This window comes from Oncorhynchus nerka, linkage group LG21 (assembly GCF_034236695.1).
Source record: "Oncorhynchus nerka isolate Pitt River linkage group LG21, Oner_Uvic_2.0, whole genome shotgun sequence".
Taxonomy (NCBI): domain Eukaryota; kingdom Metazoa; phylum Chordata; class Actinopteri; order Salmoniformes; family Salmonidae; genus Oncorhynchus; species Oncorhynchus nerka.
In genome coordinates, this window is record NC_088416.1 from 32,374,495 (window position 1) to 32,391,502 (window position 17,008).

The window sequence follows — 17,008 nt, forward strand, 5'->3', positions numbered from 1 at the left end:
ATGGTCCTAGGGCTCAGTTCCTCCGAGAGAGAGAAAGAAAGAGAGAAAGAGATAATTAGAGAGAGCACACTTAAATTCACACAGGACACCGAATAGGACAGGAGAAGTTCTCCAGATATAGCAAACTGACCCCAGCACCCCGACACATAAACTACTGGAGCATAAATACTGGAGGCTGAGACAGGAGGGGTCAGGAGACACTGTGGCCCCATCCGAGGACACCCCCGGACAGGGCCAAACAGGAAGGATATAACCCCACCCACTTTGCCAAAGCACAGCCCCCACACCACAAGAGGTCTACATAGCTAATCATTCAGTCAATGGTGGTGATGGACTGTATCAACGACACCCCAAAAAATCTCAGTGGCAGGAACAGATTAATTAAATGAAAACTCCACCCAAAAACTATCTTTTGGTATTTGTTTCTTTAGTCCATTGTTGATTCAGTCCCAAAATGTTTTGCATGTCAGCAATCACGTTTTCAATATATATAACTTTCGAAATACAGCTGGAATGATGCATTTTGCATCATATAATGCTGAAAGTTATAGATCTTGAAAATTTTATTGGTTACATGCAAAACATATTGTCCCCATTCCAGCACCAACAACACAGAGCACTTAGGTTTGTGAGGTGGGATCAAACCAATTCTATTTGAGCTCCTAACAAGTAGGGCAGTAGAGATCATGGAATTGTGTCAGACGGTAATTGTCATGCAAATAACTGCCAGTCTCACGGTAATTGACCGTTAATTAACATAAACACATTTAGCGTACATAGGCTTCCACGCATAGCCTATAAGCCACTGATGCAGACCTTTGGAACATCTACATTTTTAAAAACTCTTAACAAATCCATTTAATATAGCCTACACATTACAATCAATCTATTTATTTTAGGCAGGTCTAAAGAAAATTATGATATGAAGAAAATGTTGCCTATTTCAGAAGAACAGAATAGCATATTCTGAGTTGTCCATATGTGAAGTCCTGATCTGGCTATGCAATATGACTGTAGGCCACACTAGTTCATTTAGCAGACAAGGTTTGCTTATAATTCCCATGGCATTATTTTGTAGTAAGAGGAATACAATTGAATATAGCTGAATAAAATAGAAAATATATTTTTCCAAACGAGGGAGCACAGTTAACAAAGTGATCATTTGAAACAGGTCCTCTTATATGCTTAATTATTTATGCAACTTTAGTTGTGATACAAACCTTAAGCTGTATGTTTTGATTTCTAATACATTCTAAATCAAATCAAACGTTATTGGTCACATACACATGGTTAGCAGATGTAAATGCAAGTGTAGCGAAATGCTTGTACTTCTAGTTCTGACCGTGTAGTAATATCTAACAAGTAATCTAACAATTTCACAACTACCTTATACACACAAGTGTAAAGGAATTAATAAGAATATGTACATATGAGTGATGGCCGAATGGCATAGGCAAGATGCAGTAGATGGTATAGAGTACAGTATATACATATGCGATGTAATGTAGGGTATGTAAACATTATATAAAGTGACATTGTTTAAAGTGACTAGTGATACATTTATTACATCCAATTTTTATTATTAAAGTGGCTAGAGATTTCTAAGGCTGCATGGGGTGGCAGGGTAGCCTAGTGGTTAGAGCATTGGACTAGTAACCGGAAGGTTGCAAGTTCAAACCCCAAAGCTGACAAGGTACAAAGTTTCAAGTTTCATGTCTGGGGAGGCTTATAATTTATCCTACCATTTCTACCGATCTGCATGCCCAGTTATGATTCTTTTTATATGCTCATTCTTGTGGAACAGTTTCATTTCAATAATAACGTTTTCTTTATTCAAAATCATTCTCACGTGGTTAATCATAAAATCTGAAGTAAAATTATACAAATCTAAAAGTTAAAATATGGGCAAATTGATACACTGTGGTCCATTGGCGGCTAGAGAAAGTAGCGCATAGATAGCCTAAAGGCCAATGCAGCAGTAGGCCTATAACTTCCATGTCAACTAAGTAAAATACAACTAAGTAAAATACATAGGCCTAAAGCTGAAAAATAAAAACAGTAGTAAATATCTTGATGAAAATTCTGTTTCTTTCAATCACATTCTCTCTATTCCGACGGTCTGCCTCCCTTTCTATCTATCTTGCTAGTGGAGTGCCACATTGTATCAAAACATCAACTTGGTGTGGCCCGAAGCTGTAGCTAACTTGCAACAGTTTCCTACATGCCAGTGAGCTTGGGACATACAGCAGTTTTAATGACTCGGGGCATTCAGGAAGTATTCAGACCCCTTGACTTTTTCCACATTTTGTTTCATTTCAGCCTTATTCTAAAATGGATTAAATACAAAAAAATCCTTATCATTCTACACACAATACCCCATAATGACACCAGTCTCTGCTATGAGACTCAAAGTTCGAAATCCTGTTTCCATTGATCATCCTTGAGATGTTCTACAACCTTGATTGGAGTCCACCTGTGGTAAATTCAATTGATTGGACATGATTTAGAAAGGCACACACCTGTCTATATAAGCTCACACAGTTGACAGTGCATGTCAGAGTAAAACCAAGTCATGTGGTCGAAGGAATTGTCCGAGACAGGATTGTGTCAAAGCACAGATCTGGTGAAGGGCACCAAAACAATTCTGCCGCATTGAAGGTTCCGAAGAACACAGTGGCATCCATCATTCTTAAATGGAAGAAGTTTAAAACCACTAAGACTCTTCCTAAAACTGGCCGCCCTTCCAAACTGAGCAATTGGGGGACAAGGCCTTGGTGAGGTAGGTGATCAAGAACCCGATGGTCACTCTGACAGAGCAACAGAGTTCCTCTGTGGAGATGGGAGAAACTTCCAGAAGGACAACCATCTCTGCAGCACTCCACCAACCAGGCCTTTATGGTAGAGTGGCCAGACGGAAGCCACTCCTCAAGTAAAAGGCACATGACAGCCCGCTTGGAGTTTGCCGAAAGGCACCTAAAGACTCTCAGACTATGAGAAACAAGATTCTCTGGTCTGATGAAATCAAGATTGAACTCTGGCCTGAATGCCAAGCGTCACGTCTGGAGGAAACCTGGCACCATCCCTATGGTGAAGCATGGTGGTGGCAGCATCATGCGGTGGGGATGTTTTTCAGCGGCAGGGACTGGGAGACTAGTCAGGATCGAGGGAAAGAACAGAGCAAAGTACAGAGAGATCCTTGATGAAAACCTGCTCCAGAGCGCTCAGGATCTCAGGGTGAATGTTCACCTTCCAACAAGACAGCAACCCTAAGCACAAAGCCAAGACAACACAGGAGTGGTTTCGGGACAAGTCTCTGAATGTCCTTGAGGGGCCAAACAAGAGCCCGGACCTGAACCTGGTCAAACATCTCTGGAGAGACCTGAAAATAGCTGTGCAGCGATGTTCTTCATCCAACCTGACCGAGCTTGAGAGGATTTGTAGAGAAGAATGGGAGAAACACCCCAAATACAGATGTGCCAAGCTTGTAGCGTCATACCCAAGAAGACTCAAGGCTGTAATTGCTGCCAAAGGTGCTTCAACAAAGTACTGAGTAAAGGTTCTGAACACTTACGTAAATGTGTTATTTTCATTTTTGTAAAAAACTGTTTTTGCTTTGTCATTATGGGGTATTGTGTGTAGCTTGAGGGAAAAAAGCAATTTAATCTATTTTAGAATAAGGCTGCAAAGTAACAAAATGTGGAAAAAGTCAAAGGGTCTGAATACTTTCCGAATCCACTGTATATGGTATCATCAGATCATGATATTATGGTCTTTCATACTGAGGTTTGGTGATTATGGAGGCTGGAGGTGTTAGAATGATGTTTCAACAAAAACATTTCAAATCATTCGCGATGGATGTTAAAAAAACAGACTGTTGACTTACTGTGTGAGGTGAAGAAATTTTTGGAGAATCTCATTTTCTTTGTGGGTGGACGTGGTGAGTTAAGACAATCAGAAATCAGACATTGCCAAATGGGCACTTTCCTACATTAACTTGTTTCTCACAAGTGTAGGAGGTTGTGAATTTTGCAAACAATGTCTGGAACGAAAGGCGGCCAAATGAGGTATTGGCTTTAGGGATGATCAGTGAGATACACCTGCTGGAGCGCGTGCTATGGATGGGTGTTGCCATCGTGACCAGTGAACTGAGATAAGGCGGAGCTTTACCTAGTATGGACTTGTAGATGACCTGGAGCCAGTGGGTCTGAATATGTAGCGAGGGCCAGCCGACAAGAGCATACAAGTCGCAGTGGTGGGTGGTATAAGGTGCTTTAGTGACAAAACGGATGGCACTGTGATAAACTGCATCCAGTTTGCTGAGTAGAGTGTTGGAAGCAATTTTGTAGATGACATCGCTGAAGTCGAGGATCGGTAGGATAGTCAGTTTTACTAGGGTAAGTTTGGCGGCGTGAGTGAAGGAGGCTTTGTTGCGGAATAGAAAGCCGACTCTTGATTTGATTTTCGATTGGAGATGTTTGATATGAGTCTGGAAGGAGAGTTTACAGTCTAGCCGGACACCTAGGTACTTATAGATGTCCACATATTCAAGGTCGGAACCAGGGTGGTGATGCTGGTCAGGCGTGCGGGTGCAGGCAGCGAACGGTTGAAAAGCATGCATTTGGTTTTACTAGCGTTTAAGAGCAGTTGGAGGCCACGGAAGGAGTGTTGTATGGCATTGAAGCTCGTTTGGAGGTTAGATAGCACAGTGTCCAAGGACGGGCCGGAAGTATATAGAATGGTGTCGTCTGCGTAGAGGTGGATCAGAGAATCGCCCGCAGCAAGAGCAACATCATTGATATATACAGAGAAAAGAGTCGGCCCGAGAATCGAACCCTGTGGCACCCCCATAGAGACTGCCAGAGGACCGGACAGCATGCCCTCCGATTTGACACACTGAACTCTGTCTGCAAAGTAATTGGTGAACCAGGCAAGGCAGTCATCCGAAAAACCGAGGCTATTGAGTCTGCCGATAAGAATATGGTGATTGATAGAGTCGAAAGCCTTGGCAAGGTCGATGAAGACGGCTGCACAGTACTGTCTTTTATCGATGGCGGTTATGATATCGTTTAGTACCTTGAGCGTGGCTGAGGTGCACCCGTGACCGGCTCGGAAACCAGATTGCACAGCGGAGAAGGTACGGTGGGATTCGAGATGGTCAGTGACCTGTTTGTTGACTTGGCTTTCGAAGACCTTAGATAGGCAGGGCAGGATGGATATAGGTCTGTAACAGTTTGGGTCTAGGGTGTCTCCCCCTTTGAAGAGGGGGGTGACTGCGGCAGCTTTCCAATCCTTGGGGATCTCAGACGATATGAAAGAGAGGTTGAACAGGCTGGTAATAGGGGTTGCGACAATGGCGGCGGATAGTTTCAGAAATAGAGGGTCCAGATTGTCAAGCCCAGCTGATTTGTACGGGTCCAGGTTTTGCAGCTCTTTCAGAACATCTGCTATCTGGATTTGGGTAAAGGAGAACCTGGAGAGGCTTGGGCGAGTAGCTGCAGGGGGGCGGAGCTGTTGGCCGAGGTTGGAGTAGCCAGGCGGAAGGCATGGCCAGCCGTTGAGAAATGCTTGTTGAAGTTTTCGATAATCATGGATTTATCGGTGGTGACCGTGTTACCTAGCCTCAGTGCAGTGGGCAGCTGGGAGGAGGTGCTCTTGTTCTCCATGGACTTCACAGTGTCCCAGAACTTTTTGGAGTTGGAGCTACAGGATGCAAACTTCTGCCTGAAGAAGCTGGCCTTAGCTTTCCTGACTGACTGCGTGTATTGGTTCCTGACTTCCCTGAACAGTTGCATATCGCGGGGACTATTCAATGTTATTGCAGTCCGCCACAGGATGTTTTTGTGCTGGTCGAGGGCAGTCAGGTCTGGAGTGAACCAAGGGCTATATCTGTTCTTAGTTCTGCATTTTTTGAACGGAGCATGCTTATCTAAAATGGTGAGGAAGTTACTTTTAAAGAATGACCAGGCATCCTCAACTGACGGGATGAGGTCAATGTCCTTCCAGGATACCCGGGCCAGGTCGATTAGAAAGGCCTGCTCACAGAAGTGTTTTAGGGAGCGTTTGACAGTGATGAGGGGTGGTCGTTTGACTGCGGCTCCGTAGCGGATACAGGCAATGAGGCAGTGATCGCTGAGATCCTGGTTGAAGACAGCGGAGGTGTATTTGGAGGGCCAGTTGGTCAGGATGACGTCTATGAGGGTGCCCTTGTTTACAGAGTTAGGGTTGTACCTGGTGGGTTCCTTGATGATTTGTGTGAGATTGAGGGCATCTAGCTTAGATTGTAGGACTGTCGGGGTGTTAAGCATATCCCAGTTTAGGTCACCTAACAGAACAAACTCTGAAGCTAGATGGGGGGCGATCAATTCACAAATGGTGTCCAGGGCACAGCTGGGAGCTGAGGGGGTCGGTATAGCAGGCGGCAACAGTGAGAGACTTATTTCTGGAGAGAGTCATTTTCAAAATTAGTAGTTCGAACTGTTTGGGTATGGACCTGGAAATTATGACATTACTTTGCAGGCTATCTCTGCAGTAGACTGCAACTCCTCCCCCTTTGGCAGTTCTATCTTGACGGAAGATGTTATTTTTGGTGGCCTTCCTGAGCCAGGATTCAGACACGGCAAGGACATCAGGGTTAGCAGAGTGTGCTGAAGCAGTGAGTAAAACAAACTTAGGGAGGAGGCTTCTGATGTTGACATGCATGAAACCAAGGCTTTTTCGATCACAGAAGTCAACAAATGAGGGTGCCTGGGGACATGCAGGGCCTGGGTTTACCTCCACATCATCCGCGGAACAGAGAAGGAGTAGTATGAGGGTGCGGCTAAAGGCTATCAAAACTGGTCGCCTAGAGCGTTGGGGACAGAGAATAAGAGGAGCAGGTTTCTGGGCATGGTAGAATATATTCAGGGCATAATGCGCAGACAGGGGTATGGTGGGGTGCGGGTACAGCGGAGGTAAGCCCAGGCACTGGGTGATGATGAGAGAGGTTGTATCTCTGGACATGCTGGTTGTAATGGGTGAGGTCACCGCATGTGTGGGGGGAGGGACAAAGGAGGTATCAGGGGTATGAAGAGTGGAACTAGGGGCTCCATTGTAAACTAAAACAATGATAACTAACCTGAACAACAGTATACAAGGCATATTGACATTTGAGAGAGACATACAGCGAGGCATACAGTAATCACAGGTGTTGAATTGGGAGAGCTAGCTAAAACAGTAGGTGAGACAACAACAGCTAATCAGCTAGCACAACAACAGCAGGTAAAATGGCGTTGACTAGGCAGAGGGAGGGTAGGATTAACTACACACAGAGCCTGAGTGCGGCTGGGGCCGACAGATAAAACATAAACAAGCAGAATGGAGTACCGTGATTAATGGACAGTCCAGCATGCATCAGCTATGTAGCCAAGTGATCAGTGTCCAGGGGGCAGCGGTGGATGGGGCAGGGAAGCTGGACTGGCGAGTGTTATCCAGGTTAAAAAAAACTAACAATGACTAAATAGCTTGTAGCTAGTTAGCTGGTTAGCTTCTGGAGGTTCTTGAGTGTGTTCTAAAAATTAAAAATAATAGCGATTCCGTATCACATTGGGTGAGGCAGGTTACCGGAAGGTATAAACAAATTAAAAATCGAAAAGAGATAGAAAGTAAATATGGGTCCAGTGGGTGTTTGGGACGCGGCGATTCAGACGGTTAGCAGGCCTGTGCTAACAAGCTAACAGTTAGTAGGCCGGGGCTAAACAAGGTAGCAGTTAGCGGACCGGGGCTAAACAAGCTAGCAGTTAGCAGGCCGAATTAGCAAGCAAGGAGATAGCAAGGGCTAGAGAGTTAGCCTTTGGGGGACGTCGCGATGGGGTGAGTCTGTTTATTCCTCTTCATGCGGTGACATCGATAGACCGGTCGTGGGTCCGGATATTGTAGCCCAGGAGTATGCTACGGTGGTAGCACAGGAGCTCTGGCCGGGCTAGCTTCAAGCTAAGTGGGTGGAAACGCTAGCCAGGAGTAATCATCCGGGGTTGCGGTTAGCTAGATAGCTAGTTGTGAAGATCCAGCTGAAAATGTTCCGTTTGCGGTGGGAATCCGGGGATAATAAAAATAAAAAAAATAGGTCCGTTATGCTCTGGTTAGAGTCGCGTTGTTCGAACTGGCGAGAGCTTTCCGAGCTAAAGGTTAGCTGATGACCGGTTAGCTGAAGACCGCTAGCAATGTTTTGCTGACTGATAGCTGGTAGTTAGCTGGCTAGCTTCAGTTGAGGGGTTCCGGATCCGAAGTAAATATAAATACTTTAGGAAAAATAGCTACATTGGGTGAGGCGGGTTGCAGGAGAGTATTTAGAAGTTGAGGTTTAGCAAAATGTTTTAAAAGATATGCAAAGAAAAATATGTAAAAACGAAAAAAAGGATATATACGATATATACAAGGGACACGACACGACAAGACGTCTTACTGCTACGCCATCTTGGTTTGAGAAAGCCCTGACCTCAATCCTATAGAAAATCTATGGGCAGAACTGAAAAAGTGTGTGCGAGCAAGGAGGCCTACAAACCTGACTCAGTTTCACCAGCTCTGTCAGGAGGAATGGGCCAAAATTCACCCACTTTATTGTGGGAAGCTTGTGGAAGGCTACCCAAAACATTTGTCCTAAATTAAACCATTTAAAGGCAATGCTACCAAATACTAATTGGGTGTATGTAAACTTCTGACCCACTGGGAATGTGATGAAAGAAATAAAGGCTGAAATAAATAATTCTCTCTACTATTATTCTGACATTTCACATTCTTAAAATAAAGTGGTGATCCTAACTGAGCTAAGACAGGACATTTGTACTAAGATTAAATGTCAGGAATTGTGAAAAACAGAATTGAAATGTATTTGGTGTATGGTGTATGTAAACTTCTGACTTCAACTGTATGAAATGGGAAATTTATTTTAAAAAATTAACAATCATAGGGCAAACAATTCACATAATGTAACAATTAATGCGCAATAATTGTTAGGAGACCACTGAGCGCATTCTGGAGAGAGACATGTCTTCTCCACCTACCCCTCCCCTCCTTGTTGCAACATTTTATATTATACTCAAGACATATTATCTTCACACATATTTCAGATGCTTGTCACTGACATACACATCTCAATCAGCTAGACATTTTGCCGTTCATGTTACCCAATTCCGTGATTCTCAAATAAGCATAGGCTTACACACTTGTGATTTGAAACTATCCATAGCATTTTTTTTTAAAACAAGCTAATGATCCTGTGTGGCTAAGTCATGTCTCTGGTGAAGTATTTTGAATATTTTTATTTAGACTGTAGTAATTATTTACTGAGTAAAAATATAAACGCAACATGCAGAGCATCCCAAACATGCTCAATGGGTGACATTTCTGTTGAGTATGCAGACCATGGAGGAATTGTGTTCAAATCCTTGCGACATAGGGCCATGCATTATCATGCTGAAACATGAGGCGATGGCGGCAGATGAATGGCATGACAATGGGCCTCAGGATCTCATCACGGTACAGTACCTCTGTGCATTCAAATGCCATCAATAAAATGCAATTGTATTCGTTGTCTGTAGCTTATGCCTGCCCACACCATAACCCCACCAGAGTGCCACCATGGGGCACTCTGTTCACAACGTTGACATCGGAAAACCGCTTGCCCACACGACACCATACACGTGGTCTGCGGTTGTGAGGCCAGTTGGACGTACAGCCAAATTCTTTAAAACAACATTGGAGGCGGCTTATGGTAGAGAAATTAACATTAAATTCTCTGGCAACGGCTCTGATGGACATTCCTGCAGTTAGATTGCCAATTGCACGTTCCTAGAAAACTCGAGATTTGTGGCATTCTGTTGTGTGGCAAAACTGCATATTTTTAGAGTGACCTTTTATTGTCCCCAGCACAAGGTGCACCTGTGTAATGATCATGCTGTTTAATTAATCAGCTTCTAGATATGGCACCCCTGTCAGATGGATGGATTATCTTGACCAAGGAGAAATGCTCCCTAACAGGGATGTAAACAAATTTGTACACAACATTTGAGAAAAATAAGCTTTTTGTGAATATGGAACATTTCTGGGATCTTTTAGTTCAGCTCATGAGACATGGGACCAAAACATTTGTTTCATTTATATTTTTGTACAATGTAGTAGGCCTTGCCTATAGAAAGCTTATGGGATCCTCCTCTTTTTAATATAGGCCATCAAAACTCTGTTTTCATAGTATAGCCTGTAGAACTTTTGTACAACATGGGCTTATATGAACACAATATATTCCGCTCAATTTCTGAATGCCAGGGCTCTCGTGAAGTGTTTGATTTGATTTTCAATTGAATTTGCATTGATACCAGAGTGATTAACGTGACAACAGAGCGCTGAGTACCAGGCCATTAACGACTGGCCGTTAGCAAGTTTGGTAGGCTGCTAATGACTATCAGCACTCAGTTTGGAGAAGCCTATATACCTCAACAGTCACGTGGAATTTGACTGTGGTCATGACTCGTGACTGCCGGTGTGGCGATTGGTTCAACGTAATTTCATTGAAATAACATGGAAACAACGTTGATTCAACTAGAGTGTGTCTAGTGGGACAGTAACATCCCTACTAACAACTTTCCCCCCCTGACCACTTCCCCAGCACTCAAAGGTCCTTTCCGATGTCTCCACTCCAGGCCTTACTCTGAGGAGGCTTGTAGAAGATGGAGGGACCTCTAACCACCACTTCACGTTTTTTGGGTTGTTCATGGTTGTTGTAACAGCGACTGTTCCATTTATCTCTAGTGGGTATTGCCATCCCTTTATAGTTTTGAGGGAGGTGGGGAGATCAGAGGTAATGAAAGTATTTTTATACCCTCTCCCAAAGTCTGCATTTGCAAACTATTTATTCAGGAACATCTTGTTATTGTCATGAAACTGGTGTTATTAGCAAAGACAATATTGTGTTGCCTGTAACACCACAGGTGTTTTCGTTTGGCTTCTTGTTTTTTAAATTGGATTTTTACCCATTTTCCTTCCCAATTTCGTAGTATCTAATTGGTAGTTAGTCTTTTCCCATCGCTGCAACTCCCGTATGGACTCGGGAGAGGCGAAGGTCGAGAGCCTTGCGTCTTCCTAAACATGACTCGTTTGGCTTCTTTATGGACCTTTTTCAAGGTCCTTCAATCAATTTGTGGGGTAATTTGCCAGTCTAATGATTCGATAGTAACCACTGTCATGTTGACGTCTGGTGAGATTGGAAGTAAATAACACAAGGCTGTTGTGTCAGCAGCAGAGCTATATTTACCTGCTCACGTTTGTGATCACTGTTTTATCCTTATGAGGTCAGGTGACGTCTTGCTGAGGTATCTGCTTAATTCTTCTTGTTTGGAGTGGTTAAAAAAACAAGCATGAACAGATTCAATATCTCAGACTGTGTATGTTACATGTTGAAGGGTCTCTTTTAAGTGGTAATACAGTAATGGTCATCATGCAGTACATACAATGCAACATTTGGGAGTAGGTATCCTACAACAAGGGAAAATTCAAACCAAGGCCATAAAAATATGTACAAACTAAATACATTTTTCCCAATCTCTTTATTTGATCAGGTGGGGAGAGCGAAGAACAGACATAATGTTTGCTTTAGAGAGAAGAAGCAGGTTGTAAGACGACATGTCAAAGGAAAGTCGATTCTGTAACAAACCGTCCTACCAGTAACCACCATCATCACCAAGCTCTGACTCAAGGCAGACGTTTACTAAGGTGACCCCTAGCTGCTTTTAAAAATGTCAAGTAAAGTTGGAGCTGTGTTTTGAACATAGGCAGACTAGTAACACACCTCTTTCTGACTGTTGCTCCTTCAATGGGACCAACGGGATGCTAAAGGTGTAGGGGAAGAGGTGATTCACTTTCAGGTTTTCTTTCATCACATAGCAATGCATTGTGACTGGAGAGGGTTGACAGAGAGGTACAACACAAATGCCTCTTTCCATTGCTCTTCAGATTGAGTAGCCATGGTGCACACATCTTCACGACAAGACATTTATGTTCTCTGACATTTGGTCAAATATTTATGGGTTCAAGCGATTCATTTTAAACATATTGCTTATCCGTAGCTCCTTGTTTGTCAAAAACAATATTTAAGTCACTTTAGGAATGTGAAAGATTACCAAAAACATCCTACCATTTAAAGTGCATAATTTTAAAGTTCTGCCTCTTCTTTAAAAGCCATTATAATTTACTCAATGGACACAAATCTGTATAGCCCTTTTTGACAATCAAAGAAAACTACTGTTTTTTGAGGCACGGAACACATTCCAACAGTTTTACATTGATCATTTGCCTACTTTAAGCCGTAAGAAAACATCCAACTCTACAAAACAAGAAACCCCCAAGATGTTGTTCTGTAGATTCAGCTCCATCAAGATGTGATTGGTTGAGGTTTCATTCCCAGAAATGGAATTCTCCTGCCTCAAGAAGGAGGAGGGAGGCCTCCTGGGACAATCCTCTGCTGAAATAACATTAGAGGGATCTGCAGGACAGATGGGGGGATTGAAGATGTGATAATAAAAAAAATATTCTTGTTGTGCTGGCCTGCCCTGGCCTGTTATTAATTCCAGATGCTTTTCACATAGCAATGCACAGTCTCTGAACACTGGAGAGACAATGGCGCCAGCTGCATCAATTCCAGATGACTGAGATGGAGCTGCTGCTGTTGTCTGTAACATACCCCTTTTGGGGTTTAGGTTATAGGATGTTTGCCTGTCAAACTAGACTGAAAAAATACAAAAGCACAGAAGTTAACATGTTAGCAAGGAGCTTCAATCAGCAGTGGTATATTCAGAGGTAGAAAACTACTCAATTGTCATACTTGAGTAAAAGTAAAGATACCTTCATAGAAAATGACTCAAGTAAAAGTGAGACACCCAGTAAAATACTACTTGAATAAACGTCTAAAAGTATCTGGGTTTAAATGTACTTAAGTACAGTGGTGGAAAAAGTATACTTGTCATACCTGAGTAAAAGTAAAAATACATCAAATTCCTTACATTAAGCAAACCAGACGACACGATTTCCTTATTATTAGTATTCCTTTTTTGACAGCCAGAGGCACACTCCGCCACTCAGACATCATTTACAAACTAAGCATTTGTGTTTAGTGAGTATGCCAGATCAGAGGCAGTAGGGATGACCAGGGACGTTCTCTTGATAAGTCTGGACCATTTCCTGTACCGCTAAGCATTCAAATTGTATGAGTACTTTTGGGTGTCAAGGAAAATGTATGAAGTAAAAGGTATACTATTTTCTTTAGGAATGTATTGAAGTAAAAGTTGTCAAAAAAATAAATAGTAAATTACAGATACCCCAAAAACTACTTAAGTAGTTTTTTAAAGTATTTTTTACTTACTGTAAGTACTTTCCACCACTGGGTAAATTAGCCCTCATGAAAAAGTACTACTGAATTATTACACAAAACCTATTCGTGCAGTAGTGACTATGTAGAGACTTGTAAGGATTGTGTAGATTATGCACTATTCAAGATAGTCAAGTAGTGTTTTGTAGTGTTCAGCATGAAAACAGTACTGATTACAGTAGTAGCTTTTTACTACATGATGCATGTAGTAAATCTGTAGTCAAAATTCTACAGCTTTTCTACACAGGCTTTTCAATGGTAATCAGGTATAGGTTTTACTACTTGATGTTGGTAGGAAATAAGTCATTTCAACACTATTGCCAGATTACACAGGCTTTTCGCAACCGCAGATGAAGGCAAAACAGTAGTTGGTAGTTGGTTGTTGTTGGCTAGCAACTGTTCTTGACAATTCCGAATGTAATCATCTTCTATCCTTCATCATCCTGTCTTTCATAGCCTTTATGCTTGCACCATCTGTAAGTTTAACTTTGTTTGTGTTTTCTGAATAGTTTCATGTTGTTGTTTAGCAGTTTATATAACTTTTTACCACATCAAAAAGATTGCTTGCCAAAACGGTGTTGTGTTTAGCCTAGTTGTTTGCTAGCCCCATTGGAATGTAGCTATGTAGCCTCTGTTTTCGTCATGCTAGCTAATAAGTATGCTTGTATGTAAATGTTTTTCTGTGTTGTCTTATATGACCTCTGATTGCAAATGATTGATAATGGCATATATTCTGTTGTCTCTGGTGCTTGTCTTTATTTTCTAAAATATTGCGTGGTGTAGAAACGTGGCTGCAACAAAAAAGAGAATCGTATTTAAAAACCTCTTAAGGATCGGACCCTTTTTTTCAATTTTCACCTTAAAATGACATACCCAAATCTAACTGCCTGTAGTTCAGGCCCTGAAGCAAGGATATGCATATTCTTGATACCATCTGAAAGGAAACACTTTGAAGTTTGTGGAAATGTGAAGGGAATATAGGAGAATATAACACATTAGATCTGGTACCATCATCTTTGAAATGCAAGAGAAAGGCAATAATGTATTATTCCATCCCAGGTGCAATTTAGATTTTGGCCACTAGATGGAAGCAGTGTATATGCAAAGTTTTAGAATGATCCAATGAACCATTGCATTTATGTTACATTTTTGGATCAAGACTGCCCAAATGTGCCTAATTTGTTTATTAATAACTTTTCAAGTTCAAAACTGTGCACTCTCTTCAAACAATAGCATGGTATTCGTTCACTGTAATAGCTACTGTAAATTGGACTGTGCAGTTAGATTAACAAGAATTTAAGCTTTCTGCCAGTATCAGATATGTCTATGTCCTGGGAAATTTACTTGTTACTTACAACCTCATGCTAATCGCATTAGCCTATGTTATCTCTACCATCCCGTGGAAAGGACACCAATCCCGAAGAGGTTTAAGTAGCAGATACCCAAAAGCTCAGTAGTCATCGAGGAAGAATTATATATTTACTTGAATAGGAAATATGTAGTGTTGACCAGTAGTGAAACGTCTCAATGTATCACTAATTTACTACTTACATTTCTAAATCACTACTGGTTTACTACACATCTCAATAGCAATCAAGTAGTAAACCAGTAGGTTTTGTGTAGATCTCAGGTAGTAGTAATGAGTAGTAATTCAGTAGTACTTTTCCATTTCTGGTGTTTAAGTTTGAGACATAGAATGCAGCCGTTGAGAGAACTCACCAGATGTGTAGCCATCAAGGTGAAGACCTGTCTTCAGTTCGTGTCTGGAAGAAAAGAGAGAAAAGAGGGTGCAGAAAAGCGTACATGCGGGGGGACATTAATCATTTAGGGAGATATCATGCTATGAATAAATGAATAAACTCACGTCTCTTCATTTGAAAAGACCCGCCTCAGATCTGAGAGCTTCTACGCACAGGTAGTGTGAAAGTTCACACTAAAACAATAAAGCCTATTTCATTCATCCCGAGTCTTTTGTGTGTGTCCCTTTATTGACCCATATATTATGAGGCCCTGCACGACTCCATTGAACTGGTAGGCTTGGGGAGGTAATGCATTTATAATAACCTTCCACAGAGCTGATGGATTGTTGTTCTGCCACTAAATCATTTAGTGGGAGCAGTGTAGTGGTGAGTACTTGAAAGCTAAATGTGGAACGGGCATACATCTTCTCACTTCATGCATCTCTACTTCTACCACATGTTCCATTTTCCCTCCCTCTCTCTTCCCCTCCTCTTGCATTCCTTCCCACATCTTGAAATATCAGACAGCATTCACTTCTGTAGGCTACTTGTTATTTTACTTTTATGTACCATGTAGACTGTAGACTAGAGCTACACCTGCTGTGAGGGTTGTTATTTCTTAGGGTCCACTCCATTGCTCTTCATGTAGGGCTCCTCATTGGTATCATCAACATTGTGCCTGAAATGGGAGATGAGGGATATTCATCAAATCCAGTATTGTTGATGTTAGCACATATTGAAGCTTCATTACAATTCTTGACTTGTCAGTAAGACTGATAAAACTATGGATCCTAATTTGATATAATCAGATAATGAATATGTGTCCATGCTTTTGAGCTTGATATGTTGCTGCAGCCACATGAAATTGTGTGCCGTTGCCGTGTGAGTGGTCATGCAGGGCCAGGGGGGCTGAGAGGATTGCACTTAGAGTCAATTAGCAGCCCTCTGCTCAAGAGCTCAGATGCATTTTTCTTTATTCATCCCTGCATTAGACACAATTTTGTTAATATATAGTCCCTCTGTCCGGGACACTCAAATTAGTATGATATGTTGCGTTTTGTGTGGTTACATAAGACAGAAGGTTATTTAAGGAGGGAGGTATAACATGAACGTCTACCAACCCAAAGGTTGTGTGGATTAAATTTCATCATCTGTTGAAATAATTAACATTCAGTGCTATTGAGACATTTGCCATAATTTTCCATGATGGGCATGAGAACACTTTCAAACAGTACACAAATCCCATGAGAGAATTCCATGGCAGTATCAAAACACACTACCGTTAACAGTTCTGATGCACTGTGTGACATAACACTGTGATGCAAGAGGAAAGTACAAAGCAACCAAAAACTAAAAATATCGAACCAACCAAGGTACATTTCACAAAATCTGTCAACCTTACCTGTACATGTGACCAGATACATGTCTCTCTGTGTACTTTCATCTTGTTTTTCCCTCAAGAAGTGAACGTGACCAGAGCAATAGGCAGAAGATGAGAAAGAGTAAAAACAAGAGTACTTACGGTTCGACTCGGTTTGAGAACTTTCTGTATAGGATGACAGCAATAGTGGTGAGGACCATCGTAGTGGTGCACATGGTCCTATCACATGTATCCCGTCTTGGGACTGCAGCTGGGTTAGAACATTGGGACCATTCCTCACAATGAGGGAGAGTAGAATGATTCCTGTGGCTCTCAAGCTAGTGGCAAGATTAGCCTGTGGGATTAGCTCAGATCAGGGGAAGGCCCTGTTGCAGCGGCAGGAGGTGAACGGAAAGTAGCGTTTGTGGTCTGAGCTCAACCTTTCAATCCTCCATCGCCACTAGTGTAGCTTTACAGGGGCACTATGTGCTGTGACAATTCATGTGGTGTGGGTTG

At 42.1% G+C, this 17,008-nt stretch overlaps 1 long non-coding RNA gene across 1 annotated transcript; it reads right to left on the reverse strand.

Moving 5' to 3' along the window:
* Positions 1-11,422: 11,422 nt before the first annotated feature.
* On the reverse strand, positions 11,423-16,871 carry LOC115104295 (uncharacterized). Its single transcript, XR_003859707.2, has 4 exons — positions 16,655-16,871; positions 15,703-15,811; positions 15,113-15,156; positions 11,423-12,754 (listed from the first exon to the last, which is right to left on the reverse strand). It is a non-coding gene; the product is annotated as an uncharacterized LOC115104295 (long non-coding RNA).
* Between the last annotated feature and the right edge of the window lie 137 nt (positions 16,872-17,008).